The sequence below is a fragment of the Euleptes europaea genome, chromosome 16, assembly GCF_029931775.1.
Source record: "Euleptes europaea isolate rEulEur1 chromosome 16, rEulEur1.hap1, whole genome shotgun sequence".
Lineage (NCBI taxonomy): Eukaryota > Metazoa > Chordata > Lepidosauria > Squamata > Sphaerodactylidae > Euleptes > Euleptes europaea.
This window is the reverse complement of record NC_079327.1, coordinates 25,279,880-25,303,755: the sequence shown is the minus strand read 5'-3', so window position 1 is coordinate 25,303,755 and position 23,876 is coordinate 25,279,880.

The window sequence follows — 23,876 nt, the reverse complement described above, 5'->3', positions numbered from 1 at the left end:
TCAAAACTGATAAAAGGAAGTATTTCTTCACACAACACATAGTTAAATTGTGAACTCCCTGCCCCAGGATGTGGCGATGGCTGCCAACTTGAAAGGCTTTAAGAGGGGAGTGGACATGTTCATGGAGGAGAGGGCTATTCATGGCTACTAGTAAAAATGGAAACTAGACATGATGCATACCTATTATCTCCAGGATCAGAGGAGCATGCCTATTATCTTAGGTGCTGTGGAACACAGGCAGAATAATGCTGCTGCAGTTGTCTTCTTTGTGGGCTTCCTAGAGGCACCTGGTTGGCCACTGTGTGAACAGACTGCTGGACTTGACGGACCTTTTTCTGACCCAACTTTTCTTATGTTCTTATGTTGGAGTTGGCAACCTTACCTTTACTCTTGATTCATGCCATGTACCCTTTCCAGCAAAGCCAGTTGATCTGACATGTGTGTCCAGCCATTCTAAAATTACATGTATTTTTCTGTCATCGGTTCCCAGTGACAGAAGGAAACAGTGTGGGAAGTAGCATTCCGAATAAGTTCCTTGATGACTTGCCATGACATGTGGCTTTTGAAAGCAATGCAAGTTTTTTCAGGGCTGTGGCTTTATCAGTATCTTCCTTTGAGAGCAGCACTTCAGCAGTGCTCTATTGCATTATGTGTCACTGTATTTGAAACTTCTACAGCACTTTCAGTGTGCCGTATGTAGGGTCGTCAACCTCCAGGTGGTGGTTGGAGATCTCCTGCTATTATAACTGATCTCTAGGCGATAGAATAGGGTTGCCAACCTCCAGGTAATAGCTGGAGATCTCCCGCTATTACAACTGATCTCCAGCCGATAGAGATCAGTTCACCTGAAGAAAATGACTGCTTTGGCAATTGGACTCTGTGGCATTGAAGTCCCTCCCATCTCCAAACCCCGACCTCCTCAGGCTCCGCCCCCAGAATCTCCAGGTATTTCCCAAGCCGGAACTGGAAACCCTAGATGTGTGCCATAACAGGCCTTATCCCATTCATTCTCACATGTAGTCTTTAAAGAAAGACTGTAAATATTCTTGTTTTACAAAGAAGGGATTGAGAGAATTGAGACAGGGCAACACTGACTTGCTGTTCCAATGAACCTGCAGTTGGCTTCCTTGGGATTTTGTTAGCATTTTTACTATCTGGACAAAAACCAAAACATTTTGATCCAGCTAAGTCAATGGGATTTTTGCAACCAAAGGTTGTCATCTAAAGCACAGCTATATGCATTTTAAGTCCTATTGATTATTATGGGGCTTAAGTAGCCACAACTGTGGACTGGATCATAGCCAATGTAGGATTTTTCTAGTCTTGTGTGTGTTTAAAGCAGGCCATTAGCAGCACAAAGCTCAAGTTATATTTATGGGTTCCTTGAATGTCTGCTAGTTTAGGAGTTGGTTTTTAAAGATGTAACAGCAATAAGCAACTGCCCTTTTGGTTGCTGTTCGACTGGCGATGTACAGTGTAGTAGATTTCTTTAAAGTTTTTTTTTAATGTTGTGGGAGAGCTGATACAGATGGTGGAGGAGATGCTGTCAGATGGGATTTCTGCGTTGTAGTTTATGACCCGAAGGGAGGGGAGGGTTTCCATTTGTTAGCGACTTGGGGGCCTGTTCTCAGGTTTTTATTGCCTAACGTATCTCGGTTTTTGGTTTTGGATGAGGGGAGAGTGGATGGCAGAATTACTCGGCTTAATCACTTTTAAAGTTAGTCTATAAAATGTCATTCTTAACTTGGCTTTTTTTGTAAAAAAAACCCAAACTCTGCAGCAACATTTGGGTGGGACAGACGTCTTTGCAGGAAACTGCTCTGCACCCACCAGATAGAGTGGATATCAATCAAGAAAATGAATGAGAGAGGGCTTTTAAGAATATAGTATCTTCAATAGATTAGTTACGTGTTGCTTCCCTTCCCTTTCCCTTCCCTCCCCCACCCCCCAAGTCCCAGTTAGGCATGAGTACCTGGGCTATATAAAATGTGGATTACAAAGTGAGGCCATAAAACTGTGGTTCAGGGTTTGTCAGATGCAAAGCCATAAGGGATTTTGCAGAGATGAAAAGGCTAGCCTTCTGATGTGACCTGATGCAGCTGAGTAACTTCCAAAGTCACCAGCCAGTTTCTAACTATAAAAGAGACATCTGATCAGATTGTCATGCTCTATGTTTAATGAAGTGTTACAAGGACTTTGACACAAGCCATTACCCACTATTTACTTATTCAAGGCAGAAACCTACTGGAAAATTGAGTGAAATTATCCATAGTTTAACAGCTTTGAGCAGATTGCAGTACGATTAGAAATTTCTGAAACATGCCCCTTTGAGTGCATTTGGTATTACATGCTGTTGAATTGTGGCATTGTGCTCTAATAACCATGTTTTACCAGTTCACCTTTTTAACTTTAGGATGCTGCACGGAAAAAAAAAACAAAAAACCTTTGGTTGGTAATGGTATTATCTTTTGCGTGAATAGCATTCAATCCCTTTGCAGAAATCATTTGGGCTATTATTTGACATTGGTCTTGAGTGGTGGTTCCAGAAACAAATCAAACTAGCTACTGCTTGCTTTGTTGTTGTTGTTGTTTTTACTTAAAGCCACTTCTACTATAGCCCTTTTTTGTGGAAAATATTTATGGAGGGATAAATAAGCATGTAGAGCACACACTGGTAGCCCTTGAGTGAGAACCATCACTGCAGCTTTTTCATTTTGGGCGAAAACGCATGGTTGCTTTAGCCTCCTGTATTCCCTGTTTCAGCCAGGATTCAGCCAAGATCGAACGCATGCGTTTTGCCAAGCATGGCAAAACTTATCCATGGCAAAATAATAAAATGTAAGACCTTGAGAAGGGGCTGGCTTATATCTGCTTTATTGGCGAGCATGCATTTAAAAAGGTAAAGGTCCCCTAAGCAAGCACCGGGGCATTCCTGACCCATGGGGTGAGGTCTCATCCCGATGTTTACTACGCAGACTTTGTTTGTGGGGTGGTTTGCCAGTGCCTTCCCCAGTCATCTTCCCTTTACCACCAGCAATCTGGGTACTCATTTGACCAACCTCAGAAGGATGAAAGGCTGAGTCGACCTTGAGCTAGCTACCTGAAACCAACTTCTGTTGGGATCAAACTCAGGTCATGAGCAGAGCTTTGGACTCTGCGCCATATGTTTTTAGGCTGAAAATGTATTGTTTAAAAGATTTTTAGATTTATTGATTGTATATTGTTTTAATGCTGTAATCCACCCTGAGCCCGGTTTTGCAACGGAGGGTGAGTCAGAAATTGAAGAAATAAAACAAGCAAACAAATATAAATGCTTCCATGACAGCCACATGGAAATTTAATTTATTTTATCCCTCTGAGTAATAATTTTAATTATTATTTTCAGGTATATAAATTAGTTCAAGGATACATTTTAAAGTTTACATCTTAATAGTGTTGCCAGGTCCCTCTTTGCCACCCGCAGGAGGTTTTGGGCTGGAGCTTTAGGAGGGCAGGGTTTGGGGAAGGGGGACTTCAATGCCATAGAGTCCAATTGCCAAAGTGGCCATTTTCTTCAGGTGAACTGATCTCTATCTTCTGGAGATCAGTTGTAATAGCAGGAGACCTCCAGCTAGTATCTGGAGGTTGGCAACCCTGTATCCTAACCATGCCTACAATTCTACGTCTCTGCATCAGAAAGCCTCAGGACAAAGCAAAAGATCAAACCTCTCGCTTTTTAAAAAATTAATTGTATATTATAGCTGTACAAAGATGAAACCTGGAGGTTAATCATATCACTCGTATCCAAACATGGAGAGGGAGAGGGTCAGCCGGAAAGCTCTTAGAACATCCTCACTGACATTTGAAGTAATTGGCCAGCCTCAAATGCCATTTTTTTAAAGATGAAAGTTACAGCTTCCTTTTTTGCACCCATCACTGTGGCAGGTGAAAGTATGATATTTGTCAGGATGGTATTTGCAAATAAATGTGTGTATGCATCCCTTATACCTGGTAAGGCATAGAAAATTAATTGGCAAGCAGAGCCTATAAAGGTCATTTAATCTAACTTCTCTGCATTAACTCGTGTTTGTCCTCTCCCGTTGTCAGGCAACAGAGGGCAGAGAGGTCTCAAAAGTGACAATAGGCTCAAGAATGAAGCCTTCTTTTTCCACTTGTTTTGTCATTGGTTTGGTAGTCTATAATAGAAATCTAGAATCTAGTACAATGCCACAGTGTCCCATCCTCCAAAGCATCCATTTTCTTCAGGGGAACTGATCTCTGTAGTCTGGAGATGAGCTATAATTCGGGGGGGGGGCAAGTCCCACCTGGAGGCTGACGTCCCTAATAACCTTAAACTTATTCAAATGAGGCCTTGGGTATACGAAGAGTGGCTGGGTGTCTGCATGATTAGATTGAAAGGGTTCTTAACCCAGTCCCCATCACCTGCACATTCAGTATTCATTTCTAGCAATCTGTGTCCCAGAAAGAGGGTTGGATAGGTTTGTAAATACTGCATAAGTGAGTAGGGTTGCCAAGTGCCAGGTGGCGGCGGGCAAAACCCTACCAATCCACCTGGCTGCCCACTGACCAGCTGAGGGTTGGGGGGCAATGCATGCACACGTGCCTGCCCGCCATGCCACTTCACTTCCTGTTTACACCTGGAAGCGCCACATCACAATGGGTCTTTTACCACTCAAACTCCCAGTTTGGGTGGTAAAAAGCCCCTTGCGATGCAGCACTTCCAGGTGTAAACCAGAAGTAGGGCTGCCAGGTCCCTCTTTGCCACCAGCAGGAGGTCTTTGGGGCAGAGCCTGAGGAGGGCAGGGTTTGGGGAGGGGAGGGACTTCAATACCATAGAGTTCAATTATCAAAGCGGCCATTTCCTCCAGGTGAACTGACCTCTATCGGCTGGAGATCAGTTGTAATAGCAGGAGATCTCCAGCAGGTACCTGGAGGTTGGCAACCCTAACCAGAAGTGATGCAATCGCGTTGGGTTGGCCATGCGTGCACGTTATCTTCACCTCACCTCTGCCTCCCGTCGGAGGAGGGGGGGCGACCTGGCAACCCTATAAGTGAGGCCTAACACACGGGCTAAGCTCCCTCTAAACATGAAGAGGAACCCTTTGTGAATGCACACTTTTTGTGCAAATGGTGTTTAGTTGAAACTGGATCTTTAATTCAGGCAAAAAGATGCAATGAACAATTTTGAAAGTGTTTCCTTTAATGTAATTTCCAGGGTTGATTGTATCAGTGTTGTCTGATGTAGTGAATTGATTTTTTTATGAATTGTGGATTGAACCTTCTGCTTTATATCATGTCTAAGCTGCGTCTACAGCTCCAACTCTAAGCGAGAAATCAATAGCAGGAGTACAGCTGCACACCAACCTCAAACCGCGTGTTCTAGAGCAGCCAGTGTAGGCTGCAGAGCAATGGTTTACATGTAAAAATAAATCCCTTCATTTTCTTTGGAAATACTTTATACTGCCACAGCTGTAGTGGTTTTATAACCAAGAAGGCCTTCCCAACCTTTTTTTTCTTTTAAAAGGGAAAAAAAGTGCTGAATGTTCATAGTTCAGCAGTTTCAGGTTTCTGCATCAGGCTTTAAATCATAATTTTGTTACAAGATATTCAGCTAACAATAGCAGTTGAAGCCTTCCTAAGGAATCATTTGGCTCAATCTAAATGAACTAAGACTAAACAAATCTAACAAGTACCCAGGACAATTTCTTGCGGTTTCAGCAAAGAGTGTGGTTGATTAGAGAATAAAAGCAGATGCGTATATGAAATATGGGGGCGGTGGCGGGGGGGGGATAGTTACTAACAGAAATAATGCTCATAATCCATTCAGCATTTTAAAACAGACCCGGACTGGTTGCATTGCTTCCAGAAATTGGTTTGAGACATGTTAAGTAAATGTATAGCTGTCACCATGAATATAGCTGACATTCCTCCTATCCTAACCCCAGGCAGCAAATACTCCTTTTAAAATTAATGCTTATTGGCATAACACATTTTTTTTTTGGGAACCTAGCGCATAAATTACTGTCTTGGGGGAAGGGGGGGGGATACACTGAAAAGATAATTGTTCCCTGGACAGAAAGCGTGCAGTATGGAAGGAATGCATTTGCTAAAATAATTTTTTTCTTTTCTTATTAAGTAGTAACCCCCCCTCGAGATGCCTAATACTAGTTTAACATGCGCTCTTCATCCCAGTGACAAAAATGTGAGCACAAAGGCAATTTGAGAACACTTTTGTCGACTAGACAGGGATGTAGCAAACACTTGTACTTGTGTCTACTGTAAAAGTTGACTCTGTCCAACCAGGAAACTCAGTGGCAAATGCTGACCTAATGCAATACACTCTGCACAATAGTAGAAGCCAAAATATGTCATATGCCAATTGTGGCTTTATGAGACGTTCACTACAATGGCTTGTTGCATTATTATTTTCCCTCCTTCTCTAATGATGTCTCTTGGGGTCTGATGAAGGCAAGCTAGTGCAGCAATCTGTGCTTTAGCTCAGTTCGAAATGAGAGTTTGTGGGTTACAAACCATAGCTAAGGAGGAGGTAGTAACTAGAGATGTACATTCAGTATATAAGCGATCAAAATTTGATTTGAACGGATGCTTTTTGTTAAGTTTGGGAGATAACTAGTCTAAAGGTTATTACTTTGAGTATTTGGTGGAAATCCAAATGATTAATATCTGGCAAGGTTTTTGGGACAATATTGTCTGGTTTCATTTCCCCAGGCAATGGGAAATGCAATGACTCAGTAGATACATGCCTGACAGGTGGCCCTTATGGCTCTGCATCTGACTGTGTGCATAGCAGACAGTCAAGTAATAGATGTGGCAAGTTACAATACATGACTCTAAATATGGTGTGGTAAGTTCAGCTTGGAGAGTCCCTCACAAGTAGCACAGTCCAGTACTGGGACAAGGGCTCCTCAATTTTATTGAGCCTGTGAGCACTTAGAACTTTCCATGGGTACCACCACACACCATGGGGGTGGGCAGCCAACCACAAAATGACTGCTATTGGTGTTGGAGCCAATCACAAAACGTTGCAAAGTCAGGCATCAGCCTGGAGACAGCTGTTCTTAATGGGACTTCCCTGCAAACACGAAGGGTGATTCCTTCTGGACTCTTCTAAAGCACTTCCTGTTCTAATGAGGAAGAAGAAAGCCAGGGTTGGCTCTTTGCTTTTGGGGAAAGACATCATGGACACCATCATTGCGGATCACTGATTTGAAATGTTTTTTGATATAGACTGCCTGGTGGTCCTATGGTGTTGGTGGTGGGAAGTGCTGTCAAGTGGCAACCAATTTATGGCAACCCAGGAATGTTTGCAAGGCAAGAGACATTCAGATGTAGTTTGCCATTTGTCTGCCTCTGCATAGCAACCCTGGACTTCCTTGGTGGTCTCCAAGTACTAACCGGTACCGACTCTGCTTAGCTTCCGAGATCTGACAAGATCGGGCTAGCCTGGGCCATCCAGGTCAGGGCCTCTACCATGGTACACTTCTCATATTTTTAACACTTGAGTGGGGTTTTTCCTTTGCCCCTTTCAACAAAAAACTCATTTTTTTTCATTTACCCTTCTACTTAGAGAGTTTAGATAGAAACTGTGTTGATGTTTTTTTAAAAAAGAATAATGAACTAGCCCAAAGGAAAAACTGGTTTCTTTGTCATATGTCAGAATGCCGTGATATTCAGACTTACTAGAAACTATGACTTCACCACTGTGCTCTGTATACAGTAAAGCCTCTGGTGGGAATAGCTGGTAAAGAAATGAACCTGTTAAGAAAGGAGATATACAATCCTGCCGGAAAATGAACTGAAAGGTCACCAGTGAATTAAGTTTCTTTCTTTTTTATGACTCTTCTGTTCAGGTTTGAAAATATGTAGACTAGTGAAAGCTCATAAAAGTATTATTGCTTGGAGAGTGCCTTGGAATTAGGAATGCAAGCTTGTAGGGGTGAAATTACTTTCAAATGGCAGACAGGGGGCCACTTTGCACATTACATTATTTAGGTGTACACCTAAGCTGGGAAAAGTTCCCCTGCGGTAGTCTGTTCATATAGTTGTTGTTTTTTTAGTTCATAATGAAAGCAAGTAGGACAAGATGATGGTTAACAATTCCTTATTTTCACCTTCAAGCACAGGCCTAGAAAACTAACTTTCCACAATAAAGCACACAATCAAACTGTTCAATCCTGAAAGGGGAGGGCGAAGCTCCATAGGAGCCAGTGTGATCCTGCACTGGTGTAAGTGCCCATTTAACCCGGGATAACAGGCACTTACACCATTCCGAGTGGCACACGCGGTGGCAGCTGGGAGCCATGGAGCTGCGCTATGCCGCCCAGCCTGATTTGTCGTCTGACATTTCAGGGGCGGCTAGCATCTGGGGGGTTGCACCTGCAGCACAAGATGGGGGATCAGGACTGGCAAGTGGTGTGCAGTTGTGGGCCCATCCCCCAGGTGGCTGCTGCGTGTGGAGCTACTGGTGTTGGACTGCCACGGTCACCTAATGATGATGCTCAAACAACTTCCCCACAATGGTGTACCATATAAATGGTGTATAAAGCATAGTTCATGTAATAGACTGGGAATGAAACTGGGCAAAACGGCCTACAGTACAACTTATAACTAGAAATGAAAAGGGGCATATTTACAAATTCCTGTTGATCAGATAGAAGAGAAAATTGTTCCATATGTGAAGTTTAGTGGGTTGGATCCAGTGGTAACTTTCTCACCTTCCTACTCTGACTGCAGTCCAAAATGCATGAGGGGCAAATTGTGGGTCAACAGCTGGAGGGGGAACAGAAGAAAATCACTCTCACTTTCTTTAGCAGAGAGGGAATTGACAAAAATCACCTTTACTTTCATTAGCAGAAATCTACCGCCGGATATAATTCAGCATTTCTAATTTTTGAGTATAAGGGTAACATAACTAGAATGTGACTAAATGAAGGACACATGAATACATGTTTGCAATATGATAAGGCATTTGTTTTCAGAACAGTATTCAGACTCCTTCCACCACGCTAATGTCTCTCTGGGGTCTGTTTGTGCTTGAAACTATATTAATGTCCTTCATTCCAAGTTCCTTGTTCAATTTTAGAGTAATTTCTAAAAAAAGACAAATACGTGATTTTCTTCAAAGACAGGATGTTGTGAGACTAGCAACATCTGAAATGAATGATCCATGAAGTATAGTACTATCTTACTCAGCACAGGGAAGAAATAATGTGGAATACTCAGTGTGGTTTTAGCTGTTTGACTGGTCTCAAGTACTGTATGATGCTGGGGAGAAGAGAGAGACACGGTATTTCTTCTTCTTGGTAGATCTTATTGTCCAAAATTCAAGCTTTCTATCTCCTACTGCTGTTAGGCCCTTAAGTTGCCAAAAACTAAAGGGCTTGTTCATTTGAAGCATAGTTCATATATTACAGGAGAAATGTACATTTGATGAAGTAGGTTCTGGCTCAAGAAAATCCAAAATACTCCAAAATCCAAAACTATTTGAACGCCCACAAAGGCTAATAAAATGGCACATGTGCAGACTGGTCTCGCCAACAGCAGGTTCCCCACGATGCCTCAAAGGCACAAAATTATTAAAAACATTGCATAAAATTACCTTCAGGCAATGTGGATAAGGTGTATATAAACCATAAATGAATTTCGTGTTTAGACTTGGGTCCAATCCCCAAGATAGCTCATTATGTAAATGCAAATATTCTAAAATACGGGAAGATCCGAAATATGGCATGCTTCTGGTCCCAAGCATTTTGGATAAGGGATACTCAACCTGTGCAATTAAACCTCCAAGTTTTAAAAATAAATAAATAATAATCTGCAAGGCTTTGCCTAATGCAGTTTTCCATTTTCATTTGCATAATTTCTCATTATTTTACTCAAAACAGAAACCAGCTGCACATACATTAACAGCTTATTCCCCTCCCCCAGCTCCCTGTGCAAGAGAAAGCAAGCAACGTGGCTGCTTCTAGAATGCTGTTTTGATCCTACAGAAAGGAGGCCAACTCAGATTAACTGGGGACCATTTTCACACACTACAGTGTCCTTGGGGTAGTCATGAAGATTTCAGATCACACATGCACTGGGAGCTCCAGACTCCTCTGGCATGCACAGATTCAGATTGGAGCATATGGAGAAGGGGTTTTACCCTATCCCCTCCCTGTGCCATTTTTTTGACCTGAAGTGCCCCCCCCCCGGAGTTGCTATTTGTCCCACTGGGAAGCTTATGAGTAATGATGGCTACACATAAGTTTTCCTGATGGGGAAAACAGCAGCTCTTCAGAGCCATTTCAGGTCAATTCATGGTGTTTGGAGGAGGGAAAGATGAAGTCACTTTGCCCGTGTCATGGTCCCAATGTGAATCAGGCCCATGCAAGCCTGAGAAGCATAGAGTACCCACTGAACCACATACAGGTACTTAACTTCTATGCTAGTAGCAAGAAAAAAACCCTGAGTGGGCGATTCAGGCAAAACTTGTGGGGTTAGATCCATCCAGCCTTTTAATTCAATCTTCTTTTTACTACAGTCCCTATCTGATGTGGCTTTTGCCCATGCAGGTCTGAGATGGTCAGCATAATCTTTTTGGTGGTCAAAGGAGACACCTTCCTGTCTTTTTCGTTTTCCTGTGTTTGTTGGATCCAACCCATAATGTGCAAAAAGAAGAAAAGAAAAGAACATATATTTCCAAGTTTCTTTGGATCTAGTGTCCTCCTGAGTCCTTTAGATGAAAAGAGCAATTGGCTACTGATGGGAAAGTGGTGTGCTGTAAACAGCTCTGTAAAACTGCCATAAAGCATTCTGCTGGAAAATGAAGCAAGACATGACAGTGTCAACAGGCTTGTAGCTCTTGCGGTGGTGCAACTCCCTTCAGAGGCTTTAAACAAACAAACCAGACCTAAAAAAATGAGTTCCACTGGTCGCTTCCAGTGCAATAAGACAAGCTCAAGGAGTTAAATGCACCACTTCAGAATTTTTTGGCATAATTATTCATCTAGTCATAGGAAATTCCTGGATTGCTGATGCAGCAGTAAATGGTCATTTCATTATTATTTCAGGTCTTTATCTTTTCCTCTTTTGTAGGAATAAAACATGCACGTTTCTTCTGAAACGATATTTCAAAAAGAGTTTCTCTTGGCTAGCCCAAGGTGGCTCTTTTTCTGTTGTCCCAAATTTCTGTCGCTGACGTAAGTGATAAGCCTGTTTTAATGGAAATCAGATCAGCCTCTGCCCTAACGTATCAAAACAAGAAGACAATGTGGGGTGTGTGATACAAAGACAAGGTTAGGTTACGCACCCGCCACATCAAAGGTAAAGAAATTTACGAGTGATCACCTGTGCCTAGAAAAACATTTAACTTTCAAGCATTTTGCTGTCAAATAAATATTGCAACTTTCTGGATTTTTTTTAAATGCACAATATTTTTTATGTTGTTAAATATTTTCCATTATTGGATTGTGTGTACATGATTAGAAGCATCTTGTAACATCTGAGCATCAAGACAAACCAATTCCCTTCCTTCTGGAGTTAACATTCCAATAGACAAACCATAAGTAAGTGCTATATGTTGGGACTATGGAGGGCCCCGTGGCACAGAGTGGTAAGCTGCAGTACTGCAGTCCAAGCTCTGCTCACGACCTGAGTTCGATCCCAACGGATGTTGATTTCAGGTATCCGGCTCAAGGTTGACTCAGCCTTCCATCCTTCCGAGGTCGGTCAAATGAGGACCCAGCTTGCTGGGGGTAAAGGGAAGCTGACTGGGGAAGACACTGGCAAACCACCCCATAAAAAAAGTCTGCCTAGTAAACGTCGGGATGTGATGTCACCCCGTAGGTCAGGAATGACCCAGTACTTGCACAGGGGACCTTTACCTTTACCTATGGAGGACAAGCAACAATAGGATGTGGGAAACTTTGGTCTCTTGCTTTAGATGGCAATGAAGTTTGGCCATTGGACCAGGAGTTGTAGCCTCTCCCTTTCCCTGTATAATTATATTGTGTGGCATTGTTCCATGGAACTCATGCCCCAATTCTAATTCGTTCAAAAAGAATGTTTTAAAAAATGTGATTGAACAACCAGAATGAAACATACAAGTCAGGTAGATGAGGGATTCCATCACTGATGTGTCTTCATGAAATTGTATTTTGTTGTCCAAAAACAGGACATATTTTGCCATATTTTGGATACTTTGTTGAAAATATTTTTTTAGTTAATTGTTTAATTATTATTGCATGATAAATGGCACCAGCATATGTTTGTCTTCTTGTCACGCAACTTGGAGAAGATCTATAGATTTGTATTTTATAGTGCCCTAATGGAAGCCATATTTTTCTAAAGTATTATGACAGTGGATTGGATCCAAAGTCCCTCTTCCACAGCTTTTGTCGAGTCCCTGTTCTCACTACAAACCTCCCACAAAGCATGACATGCTATTCCTGTGGGTCCCACCACCCAAGCTGCATTTTGTGTAGCATAGGAAGCTGAAGTGGGAAAGGAGAGCTGGGAAAGATTCATTTCACAAGCAGGGCATTTTTTGAGTCCTTGGGAGCCAACCCAATGTTTGTTACTTTGTGTAAACATCTTTTCTTAAAAAGTTGATTGCCTGCAAGCTTAGATAATGTTTTTCTATTTGGGAGGGGGTTAGCTTCCCATTTTTTTGTAACTTTTCAGATTTTTCTGCAAAACTGGGTTTTCCCCAAGTTTGCCGAAAATCTCCTGCTTTCTCATGGCCCCAGTCCATGTCATTAAGTATCCGCAGGTAGGGCCATGCTGAGAGATAGGGTACTGATATCTGTATATCTTCAGAGAGCTACAGCTCCCTGCTGGGTGTACAGCTGGATTGTGTTTGTGGGTTTGTAATATGTGAAAGGGCTCTGAGATCTGTCCCATTTTTCAGAGCCCAGCCCTGGGAAAATCCACCTTCACATTGTTCTGATTTTAAAACAGCAGCTTTGTTTTTGTTCGTGTTTGGGGCTTTTTTTAAAAAAATGCTCACTTATAGCTGCTAAAACCAGAGTAAGCATGCAAACAAGTTGCATTCCAAAGCTACATATGTAATTCAGTATTTTGAATGTATATCTAGCCATTGATGAACTTTGCTAAATGAGACTTTCTTGCTTTCCCCTCCTGCTGTACCCCATTGAGCACCACCAAATTTTCTTCCTGTGCTGACTCTTGGGAACAGCATAGGGGCAACATAGGGATCTTGGGGGGGGGTGTCATGACCTCCATCACATTGTGGGGCAAGACAAGCCACTGCCTGGTTCTCCCTCTCATTTTCACCGCTACCATGTCAGGTAAAATCTAGCCCCCTCTCTCTCGTGGGTTGCTGAAGGCCAACTCTACAGGGGTGTTGCACTGTACCCCCACGTCTCCAGGAATTTTCCAACCTGGAGTTGGCAGCCCGATTCAGTTGCAACTTGCCAAGTAGCATGCCAAGTAGCCTGGTGGGTGGGTAAGGACTCAAACAGACTCTCTCAAATTGAAGAACTTTATTTCTACAAGGCACAAATTTAGGATACTACTAAGACAGAATCTTGGTGCACTAAGCAAAAATAAACAACAGGACAATTACGAACTAGTTGCTGATGATCCTTGGTATGTCTGGTCTGTGTTGGTCTCCTGTATCATCATTCACACAGCAAAACACACCCAAACACCCCCCCCAAAGCGCACTCAACAATGGACTCTTTGACAAAGGAACAGCTCCCCTTTTCAGACCCCACTCCACATGTGCTCCAGGGCGTTCATCCAATCTGGGTGTTAGGTCTTGGGGCTCAAGCCGGTCAGGCCTAGACCTTCCAATCAAGAGGTGTTACTATATCAAATGGCTAGCATGTTTTCCCTCTCAGTTGGGGAAGTGTGCTCTGTGCATCTTCTCCCCTTCTTCCCAGCCACAGACAACAGAGTCCCTTTCCATCACCATAACTGGCACAGTGTCTCTTGCTCCCTACCTCTCATCTCATCACAGTGGCATCAACAGAAATTGCTACCTGTCCTTTTCTGAAGTCCTAAGTGTCATTCAGTCTTTGGAACTGTATGATTTTTAACACATGCATGATGCCTGAAATTGTTAATCTTTAATTATATGAATTCTTATATAAAAACCTTCCATTAAAAGTATTATTTTAAAACGTCTTTGCTGGTTATTCACCTGACCTGAACCTTCATTCCCAAAGCCTTGGTGTTAAAAGCACATTAGATGCTTTTGCTATTTGCTGGTTCACTGAGAAGCCAACCAGAGCTATGATACTGCAACACACTCTCTGAGGGGCTGCCCTTGAAGATGGTTCAGAAACTATCTTTGCAACATCATGCAGCCGTAAGAGGCCTGACTGCAACACTTAAAACCAATACTGCCACAGTTGTAGGGTTGCCTAGTGGGGCCTGAAGTTCCCCTGGAATCCAAACTCATCTCCAAACTACAGAGATGGAGGATGGATTGTATGGCATTATACCATGCCCTTCTCAGGCTCTATCCCCACATCTCCAGGAATTTTCCAGCATGGGGTTGGTGGCCCTGTTCAGTTGCCCTGGCTTGCAGTGGGCTCCATTCAGAGTTATGGTTTGGGCCCTTGAAGCCCTAAAAGGCTTGGCTCCCTGAAGGATCTCCTCAACCTTTATCAATTTGCCCAAGTTATGAAGCCAATGCCTGGTCCCTTCCCCCAGGAACTGCTTTGAGCTGAAGTTAGAACAGCTGGAACCTGCAGGAAGGCTTTTTTCTGCCCCAGAACTGTGAAATCCAGTGCAGTGAGATCACTGCCGTTCTTACAAGCATTCTGGAGTAAACTTGACGGGTTTTCTTACTCTACGAGACCTTTGAACTAGATTAAGTGAATTGGAAGACAGCTGATATTTTATGATCCCTGACATCATTTATGGCAGATTTGAGGGGTTTATGATATTTGGTTTTCATTGTACATTTTGTCTTTGATTTGTTATATTTTTATATTTGATTTTAGCCCCCCTTAAGGACATATCCAGGAAAATGGGTGGCATATAAACACCCTAAATAAATAAACAGAAGTCTGCATTGTTGAGAGAGAGAAGGCAGGAGGAAAGGGCTTTCTTTAGCCTCAGCCACCTACCCCATAATTTATTGATAAAAAGCATCAAGACGAACCCTTGAAAATGTTTTCTTTTACTCTGTTGGTAAGCTTCTTTAAAGGAAGATATGGTACTGGGAGAAGACAAAGGGAAGGGGGTGGAAAAAAGAATAAGTGGACTTTTTCTGTGGAGGTAAAGGTTTGTGATCTCAGTCTCAATTCTTGAAAACCCTACCTAAGCCTGTGTTGAGAGACCATCTGGTTCTGAATTCTGTGGGAAGGCAGGAGGCTGCCGGTATTTAGTAGTGAGGAGAAAGATGCTGAACATTCGGAACTTCCTATATGCCACGTCTCAGGACTGGCTTGGAAAGCAAGCTAACCTAACAAGCATCAGATTCAGATTTATTAATACGGCAAAGCCATTAAAATATTCATATCAATTACAAGATAGAATTAAAAGATACAGTATCTAAAACTATGGAATATATAATTCTTAAATAAATTGAATAGATTACTATTAGCTTAAAACCTCAGATTAACATAATATTTTCCGTTTTAGGTTAGATTGCCAAAACCCTGCTTTGTCTGACAGATCTTGTATATTGCAGCACAGAATTTAGCTACCTGTTTCCTCGTCTGGGTTGACCCTTCCCATAGGAGATTCCTCAACCTCCCTTCCTCAGAGCTGTCCTTTGTTAAATTAAAGAGAGGGGAAATCTTGCTTTCTCATAGAAAAATCTTGCTTTCTCATACAAAGAGCATCTGAAGAAAATGTGCGCAATAGACTCGACTTCACCCGACTTACAGAGACACCCCCATTGTGATCCTGATAACCTCTTGAATTTGGTTTCTAGAATCGCAGAAGGTAGGGCAGAACTTCTGGCTAACGAAAAAACACTTTGTTTCCAGGAATGACAGGTATTCTGCTGATGCTAACACATATCTATTGCTGATTTGGGCCAAAAACGCTGGAGAGCTCACATGCATGCAAAGAAGTGATCTCTGACTCATGCTGGATAAATTATGGTAGTTTTTAAAGGTGCCAGTAGACTTCTGTTTTGTTTTTCTACAGTAGACAAACTGGGCTACATCTCTGGAATTGTTCTGGGCTAAGCCCTGGAAGACACAAACAGACAGGAGAAGCTTACCTAGAACAAGAAAGGGGGAGATGTTTTGTGTGTGTGTAGGGAATAACCTCTTTTATGGCATGTGGTTGAGAGATGGAAGAAAAATAAGGAATGGATTGAATAATTGTCTGGAAGGGAACCATAGGTTGTTTATGCATGGCTACTTTCACTCATGTTTGCCCCTGGTCTGTCTCGGTTGTTCCTTGGAGTTATGCATGAGTTTTCTGTCCATTAGAGGTGACCTCGTTGCCAGCCCTCACAAATCCCTGGACTTCCCGTTCCTCTGTTAACCCAATTCTTCCCTCTCCCCTGAGCTCAGCCTGAGTGAAATTGCTATGCATATTGCAAGCGTGGGACACCCAAGCTTGGTTTCTATCACAGAAAGCATGCAAAGCACTGTGTAAAGAGGCAGGTATTCGAATGCTTCCTGGGAGCTCTTTCTGAGCAGAAGAAAGGATTTTTAAAAACGAGGTTTGTATTTCTCCCCCCCCCATTTCAAATTGCTCTGGGTTTTTTTTTCTTCTTAAAATGATTTTTTTTTTTTTTTGGCAATTAGGTTTTGGGGTGGGAATTTTCTCACACAGTAAGCACTACAAAGTAAGCTAATTACAAAGCAGCTTTTAAAGGGGTGGGGACTTGATTTGAGCTTGGAGACTGCTGGTGCATACCCAACAGGAAAATGTGGGTCCAGAGAGCAATGAACCTTTGGTAAAACTCCCATGCATAAATGACCTATGTATTCTCATTTGGTAGTTTTCTGGAGTTTGGATTGGTGCTTAGGGAGCTGCTGAAACTTTACTCTGCATGCAAGGGATGCTATTACACCATAAGTGCTAGTTTGTCATTCGTAGCATGTGGAAGGAAGGAAGGGAAGGCTGCAGTTTCTCAGGAGTGTGAAGGAAAAGCTCTTTGCGTATACTCAGAGGTTCTTCCTTTTTTAACTACTGAACTATTATTTCTGTTTAAGAATTCAGTGCTATGGATGCAGTGACTGCTCTTAGACTAGTAACTTCATTGCTGTGCATGGGACCAAGTTCCTCTAAATGCACTATTGGACATGTATATTCTAAGTATTTGACTTGCTGCCCTATAATTTTTGGCAGCCATCTGCTTTCACATCATTTTAGCTTCTGCTTTCTGTTTGCAGCCCATTTGAGGGCACAGGAAGTTTCATGTTCGTGGCTCCCTGTTCAAGTGCTCAGGACCTTGATTTGGATCATGACTGTAGAGTGTGGGGAATGGAGACTTCGGCCTTCCTCCTTGCACCAATTTCTCAAACTAAAATAGCCCCCGGGAAATGCTGTTTGTCCAGTTCATCTAAATTTTACAGGTATATAAAGCTCATCTTCCCGTCTGGTTTGGCTTTAGGCTAGATTGTGTTGGTTGTTGTTGGCCATTGTCAGCCAAGTTATGCTGCCAGATTTCACCCCAGCCCCATTCATTCATGCACAGGAGTGTTCCCATTTTCATCTATCAAATGTTGGCAGGTATGACATTCAGCAAACACCATGGCAGTATGAGGATGAACGGGCATCTGGTGTTTGGAGATATTCTCTGAAAGGGTACATTTTGAATTTCAGAGATTGCTCAGTACTTCTTGGCTGTCCCAGTGTCAGCACTGGTTGAGGTAGGGCAGATGCCAAGGGCCATCCCTCTTGTGAAATAATTGTTTTTCTTTCTCAAAACTTGCACAATTCAGACTGCAGTAAAGGAGACTTAAACATTTATTACTTTATGGTGGCCTTTTATACACCGGTTGTTTCTGTCACCATTAAGCCCCGAGTACTTTGGGGATATGTTTTCATTATGCATGTATTTTCCAACCTTTAGAAGTTGCCTTGCTCTCCCCTCATGTTTTCCCTGTGTTTGGGGAGTGCTGTTTTACCCTGAGTTTAATGTCCGCCTCAATCCCAAATTGAAAGCTCACCCTGTGCATACTAGTCAATTTGGGGTTTTCTCCCCACACCCATTCTCGCTTCTCCTTCCCACTTGTCTTTCCCCCTCATCCAACCCTTCCCCTCAAAGCTGGAATACTATGAGGCTACTTATTGGTCAATTTCACAGCAAAGTGTTGGTCATTTTCAGACTTCAACCTGATCAAACGTTTTTTTTTTTTTTTTGCAACTAGTGAAAACGCTGAAATAATCACAAGTGAACTTTAAAGCTGCTTATTTGGTCAGTTTCACAGCGAGTGTTGGTCAGTTTCAGACCCCTGTCCATAGTGATTTGAGAATTCGACTGCAAATACTGTGCACGGAGAGAGCAGCAAATCCAATAGAAACAACCCATGCATAAAAGGCCGGTGATGGAGAGCTGCTAAGCTCTCACCAAAGTGCCAAGGTACAATTTGCCCACTCTAATCACATAAACTCCCCCTTTTCTTGTTAATAGCAAATCAGTGGACATCAAGGATTTTCGTTTCTTGTAGGTTATCTGGGCTGTGTGACCATGGTCTTGGTATTTTCTTTCCTGACGTTTCGCCAGCAGCTGTGGCAGGCATCTTCAGAGGAGTAACACTGACAGTGTTACTCCTCTGAAGATGCCTGCCACAGCTGCTGGCAAAACGTCAGGAAAGAAAATACCAAGACCATGGTCACACAGCCCGGATAACCTACAAGAACCGATGAAGTCTGACCGTGAAAGCCTTCGACAATATCAAGGATTTTGTTGTGTGGTAATTTCTGCATTTCGAAGACACAAAAGGAAAAGGTCTTGTGAGCATTGTGTTGGACAGGGTCACAGAAATAAATAAGCAAACAAATGGGAAAGGAAGTGGTTAAAGAAGATATGGTAGAGCCAAAGGACAGGGGGCAAATGGGAGGGTGGAGTTAGAGGAGGAAAGGGGGCTGTACCGAAGTGGAAAGAGGGCCTGGTTATAATTTGTTGCCCAGGCCCCTTGAAAACCTGGAACTGGCCCTGCCCTTCAATAAATCTCAGATTTTCAAGATTTCTTCTTACACTTCTCATTCATTAGAACATGTCACTGCTGTGTCAGTAACATTGTGTATGTCATCATTTTGCTTACGTTTAAACCTCCCCCCAAGCTTGACATTGAGAAAAGGAGATATCACAGGAACTATACTGCTGCTGGTTTTTATTTATATCCCTGTGATAGGAGGCCAATTGTACTCAAATTACTTTACCTGGCATTGTGGTTACATACTTCTGGGGAAAAAAAATAAGTTTACTGTATAAATAGATGTGATTATATGACTTTTTGTAACACTATAACGTGCCATTAATATTAGTATTCCAGAGTTTATAAATGAAGAACTAATGTTGTTTTCGGTCAAATTGGTTATATTAAGTCTGTGTCCAAGAAGCACTTAATAGTATTTTCCCTGCTCTTTAGTCAGCAAGGTGACTCTGAAGCATTTTTATTGGCTGAAGACTTTGCATTTTTAGTGCATAAGGCTTACAATGAGGAGATGTATTTCACAATTTTTATGTGAGAGCTGAATTCCTAATCTAACACCCAGGATCATAGGTAAATGATTTCTTCCTTGGTGTCTGCCAAACTACAGAAATATAAATGCAAAGTGTGTGTACATTTTCTTAAACGCCTTTTCATTATGAGATGTAAATGGCATTATATTTTGCCATTGCGTACGCTTATGGCATTTGGAGGATGAAACCTTTATGTGTCTGTTTTCTTTCTTTTTAAAGAAAAGGTATATTTCCTAAACTCAAGCAGTTCCATAACGTGGGGGGCCTTTCAAAGAAAAAAAGCATCTTCCTGGTTTTAAAAATGTTTTCTGCCTTGTGGTAAAGCACTCTTAACATAAAATATGGTATCAGAGGTAGATTATATGACTTAAAGTAAGTCATGGTTAGCCTGTTTTATTACAGCATTCCTAAGGGCCGCTTTTTATAGTACACTTCGCCTGTGGAAACTTACAGCAATGTAATATTCTTATTGAGGATGCCTATGTGAGTTCAAGGGTTTTCTCCTATTTGATGGGGAAATCATGGGAGGATTGCTCCTAGCAAACTGTGATTATTTGATCTGCCTGCAGTCAAAAGGAAAGCCAAGATGCTACTTGATGGCCTACAGAAGAATGATCCCCCCAGGGCAAATCACCAGGCTCTGACTAGGGATATGCAATCAGAAATTTACGACTGGAACTCTAACCCAAAAAGTGTCCATTCATAAATATTGTAAATGGTCCAAATCCAGACTGAATCATTGCTGATATTCAGGGAGAGCTGAAAATCTTCCAGCATGAGTATTTTGACACTTTGGTGTCAGGTTGCATACTGAAGGTGAGAGATACTCAAGAAAAGAAAATGACTCAGCAGAAACATGCCTGACAGTAAGAAAAAGTTCATCTTTTTACCAAACAAGGGGCATGAATGTGCATAATGTTTCCACTTTGTGCAAGTATTGGCATTGGGAGGCTTTCCAGCTACACACAGTATTGTTTGTGTAAGACATTTTGTTTCCTTGAGCTGTACTTATTACTTGGTGGATTGAGTTTGGAAACACATGCAATAAGCAAGGTAAAGGGTGGGTTTGAGATAAGACTTGGCCTCAAGCTTCATTCCCCCTTCCTCCCTGTGATAGGAAGCTTACCTGCAATGGGGGGAATGAGGGCAATGCTTTGCTTGCACATGCTGGCAGGCAAGCAGGGCTGCAGGAATCGGGGAGGGAATAGAGATAGTGAAGCAGGCATTCCTCTGGTGATAAGCAGCTTCCTACCTTCGGTACTGGGGGGAGGCAGAGGCTTAAGGCTCATACTATTGTGAAGAACAAATATACAGTTAGGTGATTCTAGAAAGATTGATCAGTGATGATGAAGGATTAGTAGGGTTGCCAACCTCCAGGTACTAGCTGGAGATCTATTACAACTGATCTCCATCCGATAGATATCAGTTCACCTGGAGAAAACGGCCGCTTTGGCAATTGGACTCTATGGCACTGAAGTCCCTCTCCAAACCCCGCCCTCCTCAGGCTCCACCCCAAAAACCTCCCGCTAGTGGTGAAGAGGAACCTGGCAACCCTAGTTGCCAACCTCCAGGTACTAGCTGGAGACCTGAGCAAGGTTGTTAATGAAAGGACATTTTGGAGGTTGTTATTCATAGGGTTGCCATAAGCTGGAAGGGACTTGATGGCAACTCTCTCTCTCTCTCTCTCTCTCTCTCTCTCTCTCTCTCTCTCTCTCTCTCTCTCTCTCTCTCATGCACATACACACACATGTGAGAACTGCTGATGTAGGATCTCTTAGGTGCCTTTAATGTATTTATAAGCAATGAAGCCATGGAGCCACTCAATACGCATGAGACCACCCATTCACATATAAAACCAAAACCATAGTTGATGGCAAGGGGAAGTAAGCTTCCCCCGTGACTTACCTTGCTATGCTCCTCTTCTTGAAACACATTTTTTCTTCTGTCTAGACTTCAGTGTAGGAAGTCAGCTGGCCTGGGAGAAAAATTCTAAAATAAATGGAGCATAATTAGGTGAGGCACAGGATGGGGCATAGTTTAGTTCCCTTTGTCCAGGTGTTCTAGTTTTGTAAAACAGTTCCCCTGAATTGCTGCTTCTCATTGCTGAGGATCTCAGAAAAGGAAGGACAAGCTCCCTCACACGTCAAAATGCATCTGGTCATTCCTAGGGTTGCCAGGTGGGTGGTTTCGGCGGACAATTGCCTGCCAATCCACCCGGCTGTCCGGAGCATGGATCATGCAATGTGATTATGTCACTTCCTGGTTTACCTCCGGAAGCACCACATCACCATGGCTGCTTTAGCACTCAAACCTCCAAGGGGTTTGAGTCACGGGGGAAGCTTACTTCCCCTTGCCATCAACTATGGTTTTGGTTTTATATGTGAATGGGTGGTCTCATGCGTATTGAGTGGCTCCATGGCTTCATTGCTTATAAATACATTAAAGGCACCTAAGAGATCCTCCAAGGGGTTTGAGTGCTAAAGCAGCCACAGAGATGTGGCGCTTCCGGGGGTGAATTCAGAAGTGACATAATCGCCTCGCGCACACCTGCACATGCATGCAATTGCATCAGCTGCACTGCCGCAGTCCAGGGGGGATGGCATAAGTGCCCCCACGCCGGCGCCCATGCCAGCTTGCATGGCGCAAGTGGCATGGATGCTGGTGTAATGGTCATGCCATCTCCTAAGCCCATCCGGCACCCAATCTCAGGGATGGGCTGTAAGCCTTATCCTTTTGCTCATGTTTTAGCAGGGAATACTAGTAGGAGAAAGGGAGAACGCTTGTGACACACTCTTAAATTACATTCCTTCAGTCCAGGAATGTGTGTATTAGAGTGTGATAACATTCCTGCAGCATTCCGTATACATGTTTGGAAGGGCAAGTGTGTTTATTGTGCATCTGCAATGCATTTATTGTACCTTCATAAGTCCTTGTAAGGTTACCATTTTGCATTGTGCTTATGTCATGAAATCATTCCTGGCCAGGCTTTTTGTTGGGGCATTAGGCTAGCTAGCTCCTATATGTATTTGCCTTATGAAGATCACTGAACAACCACATTTTACAGTGTTGTTTGGGCAACTCTATTTGTCCATGGTTGCTGCTGCTGCTTGCTCCGCTGTTTTTGTCAATCACTTGTGTAAATATTGCTTATTAAATGTTTTATTTCACAAAAATGCAAACACAAAATAACAACAAATTATCTACGTATTTTACAGGTGAACAATTTACCTAGGAGTTAAATCTGTAAAATCAAATCTGCTGTGTCATATACCTCATCCTTCACAATAAAGATCAATAGGTTTTAGATACATTTTAACACTTCCTCAGTTACAGGCAATGGGTTATGTACATTTCAAAATTTGATAAATTGATAAAAGGAGACCCAGTCTAACTTCTGTAAATATTATTATTTAAATTTATATCATTTCAATTAAATTTTATTATTTGAACTTATGCCATGCCCATTGACTAAATATGCTTTCAGACTAGATCATGATAAAATCAATGCCATTTAAAGCAACAACAACAATCTGACAGATAATAATTAAAATTCACATGGGCAGCCCATTCCTGATGGGGGAGACAAAGCTCCTTAGGAACTGGCGGGACCCTATGCTGGCATAGGTGTCACCTTATCATGGAATAAGGTGGCATCTACGCCAGTGTGGGGGCAAACATGCCAGTGTCCAGGAGCTGCCAGCCCCTACCGCCAGTGCAGCCAGGTTGGCAGGGCTTTCCCAGGAGGGAAAGCCTGCGCCAGCTTGGGGAGGGGCATTCCCAGGGGTGGAGCTGCCCTTCGAGCAGCTTCCTAACCCTGTTCGCCCCAGGAACGCCCCCTTGAGCAACGGTGGGGCTGCACCACCTTTTTTGGTGATGCAGCCTCGCTTTCTTCAATGGAGCATTCTTCCCTTTTCCAGTATTTTTATTTAATAAACCTCTCTTTTTTTTTCTCTGTGACAGCTGGGAAGCCTCTGAGGAGGTGGTGTGACTCCACTGCTACCGGCTGATGCGGATCTATCCCCTCTTTAGGATGGCGCTCAAATTGCTAGTCTACAAAAAAGGAAATCTGCAAGTGACAACTATAGAGAAATGGAATCAGGTTCTCTCCCGAAAGGCAGGCCTTCCCCGGTCTTCTGTAAGTCAACAGGGAGGTGATTTTGTGAGTGTGTAGTTTATTCAGATCCAGTGCAGCAAATGAATTGCTGTTTTACAGGGATGTATGGCTAAGAGATTGTGCCATCCT